The sequence below is a fragment of the Coregonus clupeaformis genome, chromosome 29 (genome assembly GCF_020615455.1).
Source record: "Coregonus clupeaformis isolate EN_2021a chromosome 29, ASM2061545v1, whole genome shotgun sequence".
NCBI lineage: Eukaryota > Metazoa > Chordata > Actinopteri > Salmoniformes > Salmonidae > Coregonus > Coregonus clupeaformis.
In genome coordinates, this window is record NC_059220.1 from 15,052,662 (window position 1) to 15,073,020 (window position 20,359).

The window sequence follows — 20,359 nt, forward strand, 5'->3', positions numbered from 1 at the left end:
AAGATGAGAGAGGCCTGTCATTTTCATCATAGGTACACGTCAACTATGACAGACAAAATGAGGGAAAAAAATCCAGAAAATCACATTGTAGGATTTTTAATGAATTTATTTGCAAATTATGGTGGAAAATAAGTATTTGGTCAATAACAAAAGTTTCTCAATACTTTGTTATATACCCTTTGTTGGCAATGACACAGGTCAAACGTTTTCTGTAAGTCTTCACAAGGTTTTCACACACTGTTGCTGGAATTTTGGCCCATTCCTCCATGCAGATCTCCTCTAGAGCAGTGATGTTTTGGGGCTGTCACTGGGCAACACAGACGTTCAACTCCCTCCAAAGATTTTCTAAGGGGTTGAGATCTGGAGACTGGCTAGGCCACTCCAGGACCTTGAAATGCTTCTTACGAAGCCACTCCTTTGTTGCCCGGGCGGTGTGTTTGGGATCATTGTCATGCTGAAAGACCCAGCCACGTTTCATCTTCAATGCCCTTGCTGATGGAAGGAGGTTTTCACTCAAAATCTCACGATACATGGCCCCATTCATTCTTTCCTTTACACGGATCAGTCGTCCTGGTCCCTTTGCAGAAAAACAGCCCCAAAGCATGATGTTTACACCCCCATGCTTCACAGTAGGTATGGTGTTCTTTGGATGCAACTCAGCATTCTTTGTCCTCCAAACACGACGAGTTGAGTTTTTACCAAAAAGTTCTATTTTGGTTTCATCTGACCATATGACATTCTCCCAATCCTCTTCTGGATCATCCAAATGCACTCTAGCAAACTTCAGACGGGCCTGGACATGTACTGGCTTAAGCAGGGGGACACGTCTGGCACTGCAGGATTTGAGTCCCTGGCGGCGTAGTGTGTTACTGATGGTAGGCTTTGTTACTTTGGTCCCAGCTCTCTGCAGGTCTTTCACTAGGTCCCCCCGTGTGGTTCTGGGATTTTTGCTCACCGTTCTTTTTGACCCCACGGGGTGAGATCTTGCGTGGAACCCCAGATCGAGGGAGATTATCAGTGGTCTTGTATGTCTTCCATTTCCTAATAATTGCTCCCACAGTTGATTTCTTCAAACCAAGCTGCTTACCTATTGCAGATTCAGTCTTCCCAGCCTGGTGCTGGTCTACAATTTTGTTTCTGGTGTCCTTTGACAGCTCTTTGGTCTTGGCCATAGTGGAGTTTGGAGTGTGACTGTTTGAGGTTGTGGACAGGTGTCTTTTATACTGATAACAAGTTCAAACAGGTGCCATTAATACAGGTAACGAGTGGACAGTGGAGCCTCTTAAAGAAGAAGTTACAGGTCTGTGAGAGCCAGAAATCTTGCTTGTTTGTAGGTGACCAAATACTTATTTTCCACCATAATTTGCAAATAAATTCATTAAAAATCCTACAATGTGATTTTCTGGATTTTCTTTTCTCAATTTGTCTGTCATAGTTGACGTGTACCTATGATAAAAATTACAGGCCTCTCTCGTCTTTTTAAGTGGGAGAACTTGCACAATTGGTGGCTGACTAAATACTTTTTTCCCCCACTGTATGTATTCACCCCCTTTGCTATTAAGCCCCTAAATAAGATCTGGTGCAACCAATTACCTTCAGAAGTCACATAATTAGTTAAATAAAGTCCACCTGTGTGCAATCTAAGTGTTACATGATCTGTCACATGATCTCAGTATATATACACCTGTTCTGAAAGGCCCCAGAGTCTGCAACACCACTAAGCAAGGGGCACCACCAAGCAAGCAGCACCATGAAGACCAAGGAGCTCTCCAAACAGGTCAGGAACAAAGTTGTGGAGAAGTACAGATCAGGGTTGGGTTATAAAAAAATATCAGAAACTTTGAACATGCCACAGAACACCATTCAATCCATTATTAAAAAATTGAAAGAATATGGCACCACAACAAACCTGCCAAGAGAGGGCCGCCCACCAAAACTCACGAACAAGGCAAGGAGGGCATTAATCAGAGAGGCAACAAAGAGACCAAAGATAACCCTGAAGGAGCTGCAAAGCTCCACAGCGGAGATTGGAGTATCTATCCATAGGACCACTTTAAGCAGTACACTCCACAGAGCTGGGCTTTACGGAAGAATGGCCAGAAAAAAGCCATTGCTTTAAAAAAAGTAAGCAAACAATAAGCAAACACGCCAAAAGGCATGTGGGAGACTCCCCAAACATATGGAAGAAGACGAGACTAAAATTGAGCTTTTTGGCCATCAAGGAAAATGATATGTTTGGCGCAAACCCAACACCTCTCATCACCCCGAGAACAACATCCCCACAGTGAAGCATGGTGGTGGCAGCATGGGGATGTTTTTCATCGGCAGGGACTGGGAAACTGGTCAGAATTGAAGGAATGATGGATGGCGCTAAATACAGGGAAGTCCTTCAGTCTTCCAGTTTAAGTGTTCCAGAGATTTGAGACTGGGACAGAGGTTCACCTTCCAGCAGGACAATGACCCTAAGCATATTGCTAAAGCAACACTCGAGTGGTTTAAGGGGAAACATATAAATGTCTTGGAATGGCCTAGTCAAAGCTTAGACCTCAATCCCAATTGAGAATCTGTGGTATGACTTAAAGATTTCTGTACAAGGAGCTGGAGCAGTTTTGCCTTGAAGAATGGGCAACAGTCACCAGACTGCTGCTGTTAAAGTTCAATATGTACAAATACATGGTCCAACTATTCAAAGGATGACGTTTAACATATGTTTTTAAACCGTTAACATATTTCTCAAATGTTTAATAGCAAAGCAATAAATCAGCCATCTTCCTTAAGTGAATAACCAAGGAAGGTTGAATAGTTTTGTTGTAGCCTATTGTCATCATTAGTGGAAGGACTGAATTTAGTGAACAAAATACTTTTCTCACAAGTTTGTCTACTTTTGTCAAGGCCAGCAGAGTAATGGACCACTGTTGGCATTCAGAAAGGACGACACCGACCCACCCATCCTCCTTGTATCTCTATTGTGGACATGACACCTGATTATTTTGCCTGGACCATCTTACAGTTCAGCTGTTGAAAGGTGTAAAGCCAAGTGTGTCAATTGAAGACGAATTGAAGACAATTGAAACGATACACAAACGATAGGCAAACTGAGATGGGCATTACCTTCTCAACACAGTCTAAAAAGCCAGGTGTGGATGACTGAATGCCACCTGGACGACCCAACAAGGTGTAAAGGTCAATGGTTATGTCCAGGTGTGTAGCGTTAATGTTCCATTTAAGGTCACCTTCTAACCTTACTTCAGTGTTAGTTTCTTTACGAGACAGTCCATCTCATTGAGTAGGGCTACATCCCAATAACACCCTATTTCCTATATAGTGCACTACTTTTGACCAGGGCTCTGGTCAAAAGTAGTGCACTTTATAGGGAATCGGGTGCAGTTTGGGACGTATCCATAGTGTGTGGTAATGATTCCCTCTTGCAGATAGAAATAGAGCCGTCGTCGTAAAGGCGATTAACAACTCGCTAATTAAAGATCAATGGGGCGTCTGTTTAACGTGATTTGTTTAATGGATTTACTGGGCACACCCCGTCCATAAACCACCGCATTGAGCAATGTCACCGCAAAGTGATGGGATTTCGATATCAAACCTCCTTTCCTCCCTCCTCCCTCTCTCCATCCCCATCCCACCTTGACCCCCTCCCTGTTTTTTTCTTCCTTTTTTAAGAAGATGCTATCTTAAACCGGTGCACCGGACCTAATGTACTTTCTGTATTTCTCTTGCCAACACCACTGAAACAGGTCTATAGACTCTCTTAGTAGCCTATCAATCTCTCCCCCTACTAAAGATGAGGTCATTACAAGCCATCACATAGTGACACAGAGAACAGTCTGTCCTGTCACTGTAAAAATATCATCATTTATGGTATAGAAGGAAGAAAAAACACTTTAATTCACTGCCGGCCAATACCTGCTAGGCTGGGCCAACTAATAAATAACCCAGAGTTTGATACAGTAGCTAACAGGAGTTAGAAGATGTCTACGTCCCAAATAGCACCCTATTCCCTTTATAGTGCACTACTTTTGACCAGCACCCTATGGACCCTGGTCTGAAGTAGTGCACTATATCGGGAATAGGGTACCATTTGGGACACATTTGATGTCTTTCAGGCACACGTTCAGCCGTTTTAATGTATTGTTTTAATCAGGCAGCGACGGGCGCTGAAGCGGTTACAGTAAGTTAGCACTCTGCTGCCGATACAGTTCCCACGTTTCAGGGATTTGTGAGGGGACAGTAAGCCACAGACAGAGCCCACATCCCACCTTATTATTCTCATTCTTATTCCCCGTATCAAAACCAAACGGCACCCCCCCACCCCCACACCCCCCCACACCCCAACCCCCCCAGTACAGTATTCATCCCTCATCCAATCCCATGTTCACCACCAGTGGCCTAGCTACAGTTACATTTCATTTCACTCTTTTTCTAAATTAAAAGACAAATGCCACACGTCGGGGGCAATAAAGAGGGGCTTTTGATGGGAAATTATGTGTGAGGCTCCCATTTTAGTGGCTTAAACCGTTATAAAAACCTTTGTGCTGTGCCGTGCGAGGGGCAGGCGGGGCGATGAACGGCGAGGTGTGGCACGTGTGGAGCAGCGGGTGCAGGGAATAAAGGCAGGCAGAGCCTAAGCCAGGCAGGAGTTGGGTGTTGATACGGAGATTGGCCTGAGGTTATACCAGGTTCTGGGAGATTCAGTCACAAGATTTAAGTCTCTGCTTTTCTCAGCCAGTAACCATGCCAACCTCACTGGAAAACTATTAAACAGCCCTGCATCGCAAAATAGAAGGCCTTTCCGAAAGCCAAAATGGTAGACTACTCTACTATCAGCCCCAAAACTGAATAAGCCCCTCATCAGTTGGGGAAGGCATGGTGCTTACGGGAGAAAGTGCTTCTTAGAGGAGAAAGGATTTGGATCCGGAGACTCATTTTCATACATATTGTTTCCCCCAAACTTTTATTTTAATAACTTGTTTAAGTAGTTTGTTATGAAAAGGGACTGAGAAAACAGGTATCGAGAAAAACTTTTACTGTAAAGAATTGAAACAACTCATGCCTTCAGAAAGTATTCAACTTATTGACCTTTTCCTCATTTTGTTGTGTTACAGCCTGATTTGAAAAATGATTTAATTTAGATTGTGTGTCACTGATCTACACACAATACCCCAGAATGTCAAAGTGGAGTTATGTTTTTAGATTTTATTTTACACATTAACAAAAAAGAAAAAGCTGAAATGTCTTGAGTCAAAAAGTATTCAACCACTTTGTTATGGCAAGCCTAAATACGTTCAGTAGTAAAAAGCTGCATGGACTCACCATGTGTGCAAAAATAGGGGTTAACATACTTTTTGAATGACTACCCCATCTCTGTACCCCACACATACATTTATTTGTAAGGTCCCTAAGTCGAGTAGTGAATTTTAAGCACAAATTCAAGCACAAAGACCAGGGAGGTTTTCAAATGCCTCGCAAAGAAGGGCACATATAGGTAGATGGGTAAAAAACAAAAAAATACTGAATATCCCTTTGAGCATGGTGATGGTATAAAAGCGGAACTGACAGCATTTTAGCAACATGAAATCTTATTAAAATCTGTTCATATACACTCCTAAGAAGAATATGACACCCTTTTTTTTTTTACATTTTCTGACAAGCGAGCACTTAGATATGGTCATTTTCACGTTTTCATAAATTCATAGAATGTTTGGGAATGACGTATAGTAAGACATTTGTGAAAATTCTATAGAAATATAGAGTGGGAAAGCGGCCGTGTTTTTGGACAATTTATAGACACTGCAGTAAATAAAACCTAATAAAAACATCTGTCTTGTTCAGTCTACGCAGACCGGTGCACCATAGGCAATCAGAGCTACAGCAGGCCTACATGTAAATAAGCCATTTGCCACAGGGCCCTGCCATCATTTACTTTGAACTGTACAGTGTGTTTACAGGCAGTAGCAACAGCGCAACTTTAGATCATTAGCACGTATTCGCCAAAAGCCACAAAATACACCTGAATGGATTTCTGCAAATATGTAAATACCACAGGAGTCCTCTTACATACCATGACATGGTAGGCTCTCTCTCCCTCAGTTGCCTATGCACATCAACAACAACAAGATCAACAATTAATGCTAGCCAAAGTGAGATTAGCTAAAATCTAACGAGGGGACATTAGATAAACCCTCTCAAACTTTTTCAGGTAGTTGGCCGTCAACATTGCACTGATAAACAATGGAGAATCGTAGCCTGCTCGTCCTTCTGCAGCTTGCCTGCCAATGAATGCTTGTCCCAATCCATGTTTTGACAACTGAATGAGAACTTGCCTGCCTGCCCATACATTTGATCGATGCCAAATACATTTGATTGACAACTAAGAGGCACGATAACAGTCATTCAAGTTCAGCATAGCTAGCTAGCAAAGCGATTCACATTTCTTGCTAGCTAACCAAATGACACCTGCATCTCCAGCTGTAGCCACCGAAAAACGATATTATGGGGAAAAGTCTGTCACTCACCCACTCCTCCAATTACATGACATCCCCCCCAACAGCTAGCTAGCTAATGTTAGGCTCCGTGTTTTTAGCTTGCTAAATAAATAGCTAGTTACATAAATAGATACGCTATCCCAAGGGTGTCAAACTCTATCAGCGCACGGGCCATATTGAAAAAACATAACGAATTCGCTGGCCAGACATTGTTTCACAATTATTGTTTTTCCTGTGACCCAAGCATAAACTGGGAAATTATTATTGTCTGTTTCATATCAGCGAAGCAGTTAAAACGCTGTCAGTTCCACTTTAATTATGCTTTGGATGGTGTATCAATACACCCAGTCACTACAAAGATGCCGGAGAGGAAGGAAACCGCTCAGGGAATTCACCTTGAGACCAATAATGATTTTAAAACAGTTACAGAGTTTAATGGCTGTGATAGGAGAAAACTGAGGATGGATCAACAACATTGTAGTTACTCTAGAATACTAACCTAAATGACAGAGTGAAAAGAAGGAAGCCTGTACAGAATGCACTTATTCCAAAACATGCATCCTGCTTGCAACAAGGCACTAAAGTAATACTGGCAAATATATGTGGCAAAGAAATTGACTTTTTGTCCTGAATACAAACTGTTATGTTTGGGGCAAATCCAACACAACACATCACTGAGTACCAATCTTCATATTTTCAAGCATAGTGGTGGCTGCATCATGTTATGAATATGCTTGTCATTGGCAAGAACAAGGGAGTTTTTTTGGGGATAAAAAGAAACGGAATAGAGCTAAGCACAGGCAAAATCCTAGAGGAAAACCTGGTTCAATCTGCTTTCCAACAGAAACTGGTGGACAAATTCACCTTTCAGAAGGACAATAACCTAAAACAGAAGGCCAAATATACAGTGGAGTTTCTTACAAGACGACATTGAATGTTCCTGAGTGGCCTAGTTACAGTTTTTACTTAAATCGATTCTGAAATGGCTGTCTAGCAATGATCAACAACCAACTTGACAGAGCTTGAAGAATGTTTAAAGAATAATTAGCAAATATTGTACAATCCAGGTGTGCAAAGCTCTTAGAGACTTACCCAAAGAGTCTAACAGCTGTAATTGGTGCCAAATGTGTTTCTAACATGCATTGCCTCAGGGGGTTGAATACTTATCTAATCAATATATACCCCCCCAAAAAATAAGAATGTAAAACAAATTCTCCACTTTGACATTCCAGAATGTTTTCTGTAGATCGTTGACAAAACAATTACAATTAAATCAATTTTAATCGAGGAGTTTGAATACTTTCTGAAGGCACTCACTAGACAGTTTATTAGGTATACCCATCTAGTACCGGGTCAACCTTTGCCTCCAGAACAGACTGAATGAGTGCACCTGGTCAGCAACAATGTTCAGATATGCTGTGGCGTTCAATCATTGCTCAATTGGTATCAAGAGGACCAAACGTGTGCCAGGAAAACCTTCCCCACACCATTACACCACCGCCATGGATCCATGGACTCATGCTGGACTCATGCTGCTTACGCCAAATCATGACTCTGCCATCGTCATTACGCAACAGGAACCAGGATTCGTCGGACCAGGCAATGTTTTTCCACTCCTCAATTGTCCAGTGTTGGTGATTGCGTGCCCACTGGATACGTTTCTTGTTTCTTTTTAACTGATAGGAATGGAACCTGGTGTGGTCGTCTGCTGCAATAGCCCATCCGTGACAAAGATCGATGAGTTGTGCGTTCCAAGATGCCGTTCTGCACACCACTGTTGTACTGCGCCGTTATTTGTCTGTTTGTGGCCCGCCTGTTAGCTTCCACGATTCTTGCCATTCTCCTTCGGCTGTGAACGGGGTGGTGTACCTAATAAAGTGTGTATTCAACATGTAAATCTTTTTTTTTTTTACTGCCATGTCAGTTAATAATTTTGTTTGTATATTTTTTGGTATTCAAAAGACAAATGGAAAAACCTAAACTAAGTGCTACGTGATAACTCTCCAACTATACATTTACAATGGAAAGCAATAAGAGAAAATACAAAGAGAAAAGGGGAGAGATAGGGAGAAGGAGAGAGAGAGGCAGAGAGCGGAAGAGAAAGAGAGAGAAAGGCAGAGAGAGAGAGGCAGAGAGAGAGAGGCAGAGAGAGGGAGAGAGAGAGAGAGAGACAGTGAGAGAGAGGCAGAGAGAGAGAGGCAGAGAGAGGGAGAGCGAGAGAGAGAGAGAGAGAGAGAGAGAGAGAGAGAGAGAGAGAGAGAGAGAGAGAGAGAGAGAGAGAGAGAGAGAGAGAGAGAGAGAGAGAGAGAGAGAGAGAGAGAGAGAGAGAGAGAGAGACAGTGTGAGTGAGGGGGGGATATTGTAGGTATTCTGTCCAGCAACACACACTACCCCAACATCAGTAGCAAAACACTGTAAACATCTAACACTGCTGGACAGGGTTGGCTCTGCACACGGTCCAGCTAGTCTTCACCCAGCAGACTTTCTGTCAGTACCACAGGGTTTAGTGCATCCCAGCTTGGAGAATCTATCTTGTACCTCTCTGAAATCAGCTGCAGGCAGAGAGCCTCTCTCCTAGGTTGCAGCTTTGTGTATTGAGCTGGCTCCTGAGATGGGGCACCGCCCAGGCGGAACGTTTTCTGCAGGACCTGTTTGGGAAAGCTGTACCAGGGAAAGTGTGTACCCTCCTCGAGTCGCTCAATACGCTACAGGCACCTCTGGACCCAATGATTTGAGTCATGGAGTGTGCAGGAGAAGAACAGTTTCCTGCACATTCTAGAAGAGAGGGACCCAATCTTTGTTGCCCACTTCTACAGAGAATGTGGCTGGGATAGCAGGCAGGGATTGAGGGATCCGGGAGAAGAGGGTGTAGTATGGATGGACAATGAGTGGGTGGTTGACTGATAGAAATAAGTCAAGTTGATGGTGTGGTACATAGGGAAGCATATGTGTGGAGACAGTGAAGAACAGGGCCTCAGGTAGTCTAGCGGTTAAGAGAGTTGGGACAGTAACCGAAAGGTCGCTGTTTCGAATCCCCGAGCCAACTAGGTGAAAAATCTGTCTGTGCCCTTGAGCAAGGCACTTAACCCTAATTGCTCCGATAAGAGTGTCTGCTAAAGGACTCAAATGTAAAATGATAGTGCAGAGGTGGGAACAGAAACATCAATAGAGAGGACGTATTAGCAAAACTGAGGCTTAGGTTAGGCAGGACTCCTTATCCCCGGATTGACAAGATTAAGTCCGAAAGCCTCTCTGGTCCTGAGTGGTGAACTGAAAAGGAGAGGGGGAGGAGGAGGAGGAGGAGGGAGAGCTTCCTAAAATGACCTGCAGCCGAACAAGGCAGCAGCACCTGCACACACAATCTATAAGTGAGAGAGCGCTCAGTGCCACTGACCCCAGTGTTAAACTAGTGAGCAGAGCTACACTGCAGTACCTGGACTCAAGTTAGATAAAAACACTGGAAGAAGCACTCTTCAGTTCGGCTGGTGGCACACACACACATGTTTGTTTTACTATCCTTGTGGGGACCAAACAATTGATTCCCATTCAAAATCCTATTTTCACTAACCCTTAACCCTAACCCTAAACGCTGAACTTTGAACCCAAGGGGTTGGGTTAAATGCGGAAGACACATTTCAGTTGAATGCATTCAGTTGTACAACTGACTAGATATTCTCCTTTCCTTTCCCTTTCCCTTTACTCTGTGTATAGTAATGACAAAACCTACGTGATGGTAATGAGACAGTGAGCGTGTCATCCCACCCAACTTCAAAGCCGGTTCCCGATCAATCTTTTTTGTTGTATATTGAATGCCTGAAAATAGAAACAAAAAAATCTAATCCCTGACCTCTTTTTAATGAAGAGGAATATTCAGAGTTGCAGGGAAACACTTTACATGTGTTTTGTGATCATTTGCCCACTGCCAAATATTAAGACTATTGAATGAATAAATGAATAAGCGGAGGATTGAGGCAGCAGCCAAATCCTGCTTTTGTGATGGAGGAGACTCCATCAGATTCCTGCATGACTCTTTGTAAAGGAAAAAGTGTGTTGCCAAATAACCCAAACTGGCTTTCTTTTTTGGGGCACCCTCTACCACAAACACGCAAACACAGGCAATAGCACTTATGCACACAGATGCACAGATGAACAGTTGCATGGACACACGCACGCACGCACACACACACAAACATACACACACACGAACATACACACACACGCATGCACACACACATGAACATACACACACACGAACATACACACACACGCACACTGTCCACACATACTCCTCATACTGCTTCTCCAGATCTCTACCCACTACACCTACAAACCCCTCTCTTAATTCAACACGATGAGATCCATTCAGTTGAACTGAACACATCCATCCATCCCAGACCTTCTGAGCTCTTCAGTCTGCGTTAAAGACCCCCAGATGAACCCCTCTTTTATTAAATAAAGACCAAATAAAAGAAAAAAGGTATTCACATATACAGCCTCTTTTATCAGATTATGGATGAGAATTTTGAATGCCTCTCTCTCTCTCTCTCTCTCTCTCTCTCTCTCTCTCTCTCTCTCTCTCTCTCTCTCTCTCTCTCTCTCTCTCTCTCTGTCTCTCTCTGTCTCTCTCTCTCTCTCTCTCTAATAATAATAATAATATGCCATTTAGCAGATGCTTTTATCCAAAGCGACTTACAGTCATGCGTGCATACATTTTTTTTTTGTGTATGGGTGGTCCCGGGGATCGAACCCACTACCTTGGCGTTACAAGCGCCATGCTCTACCAGCTGAGCACGGCGCTTGTAACGTCTCTCTCTCTCTCTCTCTCTCTCTCTCTCTCTCTCTCTCTCTCTCTCTCTCTCTCTCTCTCTCTCTCTCTCTCTCTCTCTCTCTCTCTCTCTCTCTCTCTCTCTCTCTCTCTCTCTCTCTCTCTCTCTCTCTCTCTCTCTCTCTCTCTCTGTCTCATAATGGGTTTAAAGCCTTTGTCTCCCAGTGATGGCTTCATGTTAATTAGACCCATTGGAAGGCTCTAAACTCTGATTTTGTAATCTCAAACATATCTGTTCTTCTTGATGAGATTGCCTATTTAATAGGTGGTAATATTTCAATTGCCAAAACGTGATTATACTCTTTGTTATTATAGCCGTCTGTGTTCTGTGCTTGCGGAGTCGCACGTGGAATATCTGGAATGAAGTTGTTATGAACATGGTTCAATATCTACGTGCCGTAATTAAGAAATAACATACTTTAAAAACAGTTTTTTTTCTCCTAACATTGTCATGATTATTGCCCTCATATAATCACAAGCATAGGGAAATAAGATGATAGTATGTATCATATTAAAAATATATTTAAACTAATTCAACATCCCACTCAGTAGTATCTATTCTTTGGGTGGGCTTGTGTATTTATTATGAAAATATGTATTTTTGTGTCAGTATAAATGTGTGTGGGTGTGCTGTGCTGTTTTGTTTTATATTATGACAGAATATTATCTCTCTCTCTTCACCTTGAGTGACAGGTGATATGTAGTCATAGGTGTTCTGTCAGCACTCCCAAATTAACAAAACAGTTGAGCACTTCAGAATTCAATTACTCATAAAGAGAGTGACTAATCGAGACAGAGGGGGTGGGAGAGGGAGAGAGAGAGCGATAGAGAGAGAGAGCGATAGAGAGAGATAGAGAGATAGCGAGATAGAGAGAGTGGGAGAGAGCAAGAGAGAGATAGAGAGAAAGAGAGAGAGTGGGAGAGAGGGAGAGAGAGAGATAAATAAGTGTTCTGTCTATGGTGATGGGAAGAGGGGTGGGATGGATTTGCATCCACTGCAGCCCCTTCCCTTCACCCAGAGATATATATATATATATATATATATATATATATATATATATAGAGAGAGAGAGAGAGAGAGAGAGAGAGAGAGAGAGAGAGAGAGAGAGAGAGAGAGAGAGAGAGAGAGAGAGAGAAAGACAGAGAGAGACAGAGAGAGAGAGAAGAAGCAGAGGAGAGTTGAAGACGCTACGCAGGATAGAGGAAAAGAAAAGAAGGAGGGAAGGATGAAGATAAATGCCTTTGGTCACTAGTCTCCTGAGTGGAGCAGTGGTCTAAGGCACTGCATTGCAGTGCTAGCTGTGCCACTAGAGATCCTGGTTCGAATCCAGGCTCTGTCGCAGCCGGCCGCGACCGGGAGACTCATGGGCAGCGCACAATTGGCCTAGCGTTGTTCAGGGTAGGGGAGGGAATGGCCGGCAGGGATGTAGCTCAGTTGATAGAGCATGGCGTTTGCAACGCCAGGGTTGTGGGTTCGTTTCCCACGGGGGACCAGTATGAAAAAAATAAAAATATGTATTCACTAACTGTAAGTCGCTCTGGATAAGAGCGTCTGCTAAATGACTAAAATGTAAATGTCATGAAGAGTAATCCCATCCCTCCATTTATCAGCCTCTTTTTGTCTACCTCTCTTTCTGTCGTTCCTTTTCTCCACCTACAATTTCCAACATCTCTTCCGAGCTAAGCCTTGTTGTAGCCTGTGAAATGCCAGCTTCCATCACCATTTGTATTTTTAATCTTTACCTTTTGTTAATCTTTACCTTCCTCTTTACCTTTTGTTATAGAGAGTGTGTCGTGTCTATGATGCAGAATTATTCAAATCCCTCAGGGCCTTTTCTGCGTGTGCATCCAGCAACCACGCCACTGCGAATGAAAGACAGTTCGTCACAGACTTTACTCCGACGCCCTCACGTGTGTGTGTGGGCCTAGACAGTTCCACCTTGAAGCTCCACTGTTCCTCCCACCCTGCTTTGCTTGTCTTAGAGCTGAGACCCAGAGAGGAGGAGGAGGACTACCCAGACGCACCTTTAATGTGTCCCCGCTGAGGTGAGGTGTCCCTGGAGGAGTGGAGTGGAAGGCTATACAGTAGCCTACAGTAGCGGCTGGTCATCCCCTGGTCGTGGACTGGTATGACTGGACTGGAGCTGGAGATTTCTAGAGGTTGTGTCTGTACAGGGTTATCTCCAGAGCTGGCCCACTCCTCAATATAATCAGGCATAATGACTCTGGCTGTCTCACTAAGTGGAGAGGATATAGACAGAGAGAGGGTAAAAGGAAAGGGATAAGGCAGAGCAAGATATAGATAATGTATCACACCATGTTAAACTATTCATAATCCTGTCTCATCTAAAGAAATCACTCTTGACATTACACTTGCCCTCCCCATCCCCCTCTTTACCCCCCCCAACCAGCCCCCTACCACCACTAACACCCAACCCCCCAACCAGCCCCCTACCACCACTAACACCCCACCCCCCAACCAGCCCCCCTACCACCACTAACACACCACACCCCCAACCAGCCCCCTACCACTACTAACCACCCCCCCCAACCAGCCCCCTACCACCACTAACACCCCCCAGACCTATTATGTCAAACAATATTGATGGCATTGGGAGTGTTCTCTAGACTTTGAGCCCTTAATGAAGAGAGTTACGGTGTCCCTTGTGACAGACTAGTGTCTATCCTTCTCTCTCTGTGTATGTCTCTGTGTGATTATGTTTCTGTGTGTGTGTATTTGTGTGTATGTGTGTGTATGTGTGTCTGTGTGTGTCTGCGGCCCGTCCTCTCCAGAGAGCCGGCCTGGATAGAGAGAGGCGAGTCTTAATTGTGGTATGAAGGAGCAGCGGAGAGCCCGGTCTGACAGTCTGCCGCGCTGGGAGGTAGCAGCAGTCTGAAGGGTGGCCCCCAAAGTGCATCGTGGGTAATGGCACGGGCCGGGCATCTCTGGGAGATGTTAACTAAGAATGTGTGAGTGAGTATGTCAGTGTGTGTGTATGTGTGTGTTTCTCTGTGTGTGTGTATGTGTGTGAGTGTGTCTGTGTGTGTGTGTATATGAGTATGTGTTTGGTTAGAGAGGTGGGAGGGGTGGGAGGGGTTGAATAATGTCATTGAGCATTTGTAGAGGAGAGAGAGAGAGAGAGAGAGAGAGAGAGAGAGAGAGAGAGAGAGAGAGAGAGAGAGAGAGAGAGAGAGAGAGAGAGAGAGAGAGAGAGAGAGAGAGAGAGAGAAACACTTGCTCTCCCCGTAGCTGGTGTGTGTTATCAGCCAATAACAAGGTGCTGGCCACTTCAGGCTTCACATTTGAGCGGGTTTGTGTCCTCCAAGCTTAATGAGCCTAGCAGCTTTAGTTAATTATTTATCTGCAGTGTTGGGGAACGTTACTTTTAAAAGTAACTCGTTAGGTTACAACATTACTGCCATTAAAAGTAACTTGTTACATTACACCACTTACTGTGGAAAGGAACTCGTTAGTCGTTACATTTCTTACCAAAAACTGAAAATCCTCTGAAAATGTACTTGCGGGATATTCAAAGTGGAACGTTCCGCTAAGCACCTAAAGAGTTGTCAATGCGCCACACTGTCAGCAGCACTGATGTCATCGGACATCATCGGAGAGCTCAAGAGTGAGATCTCTGTCAGATTTCCTAATAGTTGTTTCAGTTTAGTTAATTGAACTGTGTATTTTGCAATAAACAATGTCTTATTTTTTTTATCGCATTATTATTTGGCCTTTGTAGTTCAGCAGCCTATATTGAAATGTAACTGTTCCACAAAAAAAGGTATAAATAATAGCCTATGTCTAAGTGTTCTAACGACATTCCATATTAAACTATCGAAATGTCTGATGAATGCAAAGAAAAGTGTTGCATCACAACGACATTCTATCTTGATAAATCCAACGCATCAAAGGAACACTGTCCATAAATCAAACATTTAGGCAGCTTTATGAAACAAAATATACATGTTAATAAAGCCACTAAATACACAGCAAAATGTTTGTTCAGGTAGTCCCTCTCCGTTTCAGTTTGTTTGCTTCCATTTGGATCTTAGTTCAACCCCTGCTTTATAGTACCTGCTGTCTGTCTATCTGACCCGTCGAGAGTGGCATGGATAGAGCTCTTAGAGGTAATGATCAACACTTAACCAACACCGACCTGCCATGTCTAGTACAAAAGAGCCCTAAACGTCATGTTAATGCCAGAAAATTGTCCACTATGCTAAGATGGAAGTGTTAGAGAGAGCAGGAGAGAGAAAAAGAGTGGAGGGAGGAGAGAGAACGGAAGAGCAGAGGGAGGAGAGAGAACGGAAGAGCAGAGGGAGGCGAGAGAATGGAAGAGCAGAGGTAGGAGAGAGAACGGAAGAGCAGAGGGAGGAGAGAGAACGGAAGAGCAGAGGGAGGAGAGAGAACGGAATAGCGGAGGGAGTAGAGAGAGAACGGAAGCGCGGAGGGAGGAGAGAGAACGGAAGAGCGGAGGGAGGAGAGAGAACGGAAGAGCAGAGGGAGGAGAGAGAATGGAAGAGCAGAGAGAGGAGAGAGAACAGAAGAGCGGAGGGAGGAGAGAGAGAACGGAAGAGCGGAGGGAGGAGAGAGAACGGAAGAGCAGAGAGAGGAGAGAGAACGGAAGAGCGGAGGGAGGCGAGAGAACGGAAGAGCGGCGGGAGGAGAGAGAACGGAAGAGCAGGAAAGAGAGGGAAAGAGTGGGTCCTGACCTTTCTTTCCATTTAATGGTCACTACTTGCCCAGAGAGAGGGCAATGCTAATCTACTTTTACAAAGCCCCCTCTTTTTCACTGGCTCCGCCACTCACCCTGTCGCCCCAGAGTGGCTGACCCCCCCCGCCCGCTCCTCATCTCTCCCCCTCTCTCTCCCTCTCCCTCTCCCTCTCCCTCTCCCCATCTCTACCAGCCACATCAGGGGTCTCATATCCATTTTCCACTTATGCACCCCCCCACCCCCCCTTCTCCTTCTCTCCTCCTGGCCTTCTCCCTCTCTCCTCATGGCCTTCTCCCTCTCTCCTCCTGGCCTTCTCCCTCTCTCCTCATGACCTTCTCCCTCTCTCCTCCTGGCCTTCTCCTTCTCTCCTCCTGGCATCCCCCCACCCCCAGTCACCACTGCCTGCAGTGTTAGGGTGCAATTAAAGTCACGGCTGATGGCAGTGGTTATGCTAAACTAACTGACTCCTGTCCTGTCTGTCTGACTCCCCAGTTTAAGCACATTTATTCCATTATTCATAAAAGCTGCAGAATGGAACGCAAGGCTGGAATCACTGTCAGTTGAAGAAATCAGGTGAAAATGGCTTGGCTGTCCAGAGAGCCACTAAGTGTGTGTGTGTGTGCGTGTGTGTGTACGTGTGTGTGTGTACTGGCAATCCCCTTTACTGACTTATTGCTTGTTAGCATTGGGGGATAAACAGGTTTAGGCTTATTATACTGTAGGACTACAGTGTTTCTGGTTGTTATTATCACTGTTATCATCTAACTGTAGCTGCATACATTTGGAAATTGCTTGTTGTACTTCAATATGGTTGCATTTCATTTTGTGACTTATTGCCAGCTGCATCTGATAGCTGAGTCAGCTGTGAATGAACACGCCCCTCTTGCTCAGTGGTGTGTGTGTGTGTGCGTGGGCGTGTGCGTGCATGCATTGGTGTGTGCGTGAGAGAGCGAGATGGAGAAAGAGAGAGAGGAGAGGAAGAGTGTACCCTCTGTATTTCAATCTATTGAGTCTATTCACTTCCATTCACCACACAATGTCTGTGTTCCATTCAGAGGCTTGCTGAGGTTTCCCATGTCAGGTTGGTTGGCTTGGAGTACAGAGGGCTCCTCTAGGTCTCATTTGGCTGCTGTTGTGTCTGCTAGGCTACACACTCGTCCTGTGGCCAACATTTACGAGCACTGGTTTTCACTGAGCGGAGGAGAGGGGAAAACATTTCTAAAGGAAAGGAAATAAATGGATTTCAATAATTATAGATAGAACAAAGGGCTTAAAACCATTGTTTTTTTTCTCCCACTCTGTTTTTCCTTTCCTTTTCAGCATGACTGTTGGGAGGCCCTGGGTCTGACTTGCTTCTGTGGCTGACCAAGGCCAGCAAGACAGGGAGTGGGAGGGAGGGAGAGAGAGAGGGAGTGAGACGGAGAGGGAGAGGGTGAGAGAGAGAGAGAGAGAGAGCGCCACGGCACACGCCAAACTATTTCAATTAAAAGGGGAGCCCCATGATTCTGCCTCTAGAGTGGCGCGGAGCTGGAAGCCATTCATTTAGGTCATATGTGCCAAGGCCTGCTCTCACATCAACAAGGTCTCAGTCTCTGTGTCCGTAAAATGTATATAGGTTCAGAACTTTTGTGAAACAGCACAGTTGAAAAATATATTGCAAATAGAAATCAAAACTGGATGGTCTTCAGAGATAGATGGGAGGTGTTGAGGGTAGCTGAAGGACGGGACTAAAAACAAACAAAAGATAACTATTGTAAAATACTGTGTCCGTAAAATGTATATAGTATGTACAAGCTGGAAGTGGAAGCCTAAAGGTTGTTGTCCATTAGTTTACTCCAGTTAGGGGAGGGGTAGTAGGGTTAGGGGTCAATAATAAAGGAAAATATATATGGGGGATTGGAATTGATGCAGGCAATTACATTGATTAAAATATTAAAGCCTGAAAAAACAAAAAACAGAACGCTCATCCAAAACATTGATAAGTACAATAAATGTCACTTATCTCACAGTCTCACATCAGAATTAGACGTTCATCCATGTTTCTCAAAGGTCACATTTCTAAGTTCCTCCAAACGTCACATTTCTAAGTTCCTCCAAACGTCACATTTCTAAGTTCCTCCAAACGTCACATTTCGAAGTGTTTAATAAGTTTAGGCATTAACTCTGAATTCTTAAGGTTAGGCATTAAGTCCGAATGGTTAAGGTAAGGGATAAGGTTTGGGATAGGCTTAAAACAAAAATCAACATTCTATCACTGGATTTGAACATGCAACCTTTGGCATCAGAGGGAGATGTTTAAACTCATCCTCCATCCCCATCCACATAGCAAAAATGAAACCTACTTGAACGTAACAGTGCTCACTGTTGTCCCTAATGGCTGGTTTTCACATCATCTCCTGACTTCCTCAGACATGGATGGACATCTAATATTGACTTGTATCATGGGTGACCTGGCTGCTCACAAAGGGCCCTAATGCGCCTGTCACCAAGACACACACAGACACACACACAGACACAGACACACACAGACACACACACACACACACACACACACACACACACACACACACACACACACACACACACACACACACACACACACACACACACACACACACACACCAAACCAGTGTGCAATGTCTCTCATTGCGATACTGGCACATGCCTCGTGACGGGGGTCCAGGGCTGTGTGTGTGTTTATCACTGTGACGGGGGCTGGAGGCCCTTAGGGGGGTTTCTCATTCTTTTATACTGGTCTCAACTGGTTCCTTTTGCTTTTTAGTTTGATACAGGAGGGGCACCCTGGTATCCACATCGTGGCGAAGTCCTTGTTGGCTCGCTGGTTTCATACCGTACAATGTATGAGAAGGGGGAGTGAGGGCACTGTTTGTTGCTTGGTTGGTTGGTTTTGTGTGTGTTTGAACCACTGTATCTCTCTCTCTCTCTCTCTCTCTCTCTCTCTCTCTCTCTCTCTCTCTCTCTCTCTCTCTCTCTCTCTCTCTCTCTCTCTCTCTCTCTCTCTCTCTCTCTCTCTCTCTCTCTCTCTCTCTCTCACTCTATGCACATCACCCTGGACAAGCCTCTCTGATGGCAGCCAAGGAAGCTTAGAGGTTTAGAGGCACCTTGTTCAATCCTTCCCGCTAAACACAGTCGTCCCAGCCTCTTCCAGAGGAGCGTAGCTACAGAACAGTATCTGGACAGGCCTGTGTTGTGTCATTGTGGGGATGAGACCTGGGGATTTACCAGAACAATGCAGTGTAAGTGCTGCTGAACAGAGGGGCTTGTGCCACCGATCCTTAGCAGCCAAACAACCATTGTGAACACACGTTGAACACTGCCCCAACCTATTCTCAAGATAGTGACATGCCATTGTGACCGTTTCCATGTATTTTTTTACAGGCATGCTTGTATTTGTCACTGCTGTGTATGTGTGCTTGTGAATATGGGCATTTCATCCTCTACTATGTGTGTACAGTATATGCGAACGTGTGTGTGAGTGTGTGTGTGAGCGTGTGTGTGTGAGTGTGTGTGTGTGAGCGTGTGTGTGTGCAAAAGTATGAAACTCAGGGAGCAGAGACACCATGAGCTTTCTGCTTGCTTTAGAAATAATGCTAGACAAGGTGGGAGTCTGTCATCCATTGGGCTCCCCAAAAAAAGAAAAACGTGAGAGAATTCTCTTAGCTGACACAAATTAGTGGCAGCAGGACTGTAGCCCAATACAAAGACCTGAATGAGGATTAGGACATTGTTTTAACACTGTTTTAACACTGTTTTAAGTCCCTGCTGGAAATGCGATACGATTGTGTGGATTAATTGTATTATTGTGGAAGAAGAAATTGCATCCTTCTCGTGTTCAATGTTTTAAATGGAAGAGAGTCTGTTTGCAGTTCATTGTATCGTTGCATTTATAGTCTAAAATAAGCTATTTATAGGGTATTAGAATTGAGTAATGCTTGTCTGTTACAGCTTGGTTAGATTGTTGTATGTGAGATGTGTAGTTGTAACTGTATACTAGCTGTCATTCACACTGAGGCCTTGTAAGAACACACAACTCACATACAACAATCTAACCAAGCTGTAACAGACAAGCATTACTCAATTCTAACACATTATAAATGTTGTCATATTCCACATCATTCTCTTTTGTTCTATTTCTACCTTTTAGATTCCTGCCTTTATTGTGTGATAAAAGATAGTGGTAGTGTCCCAAATGGCAGCCTATCCCCTATAAAGGGCCCTATGGGCAATGGTCAAAAGGCACTAAAGTGCACTATAAAGGAAATAGGGTTCCATTTGGGACGTGGACTGTGTTTATTATCCT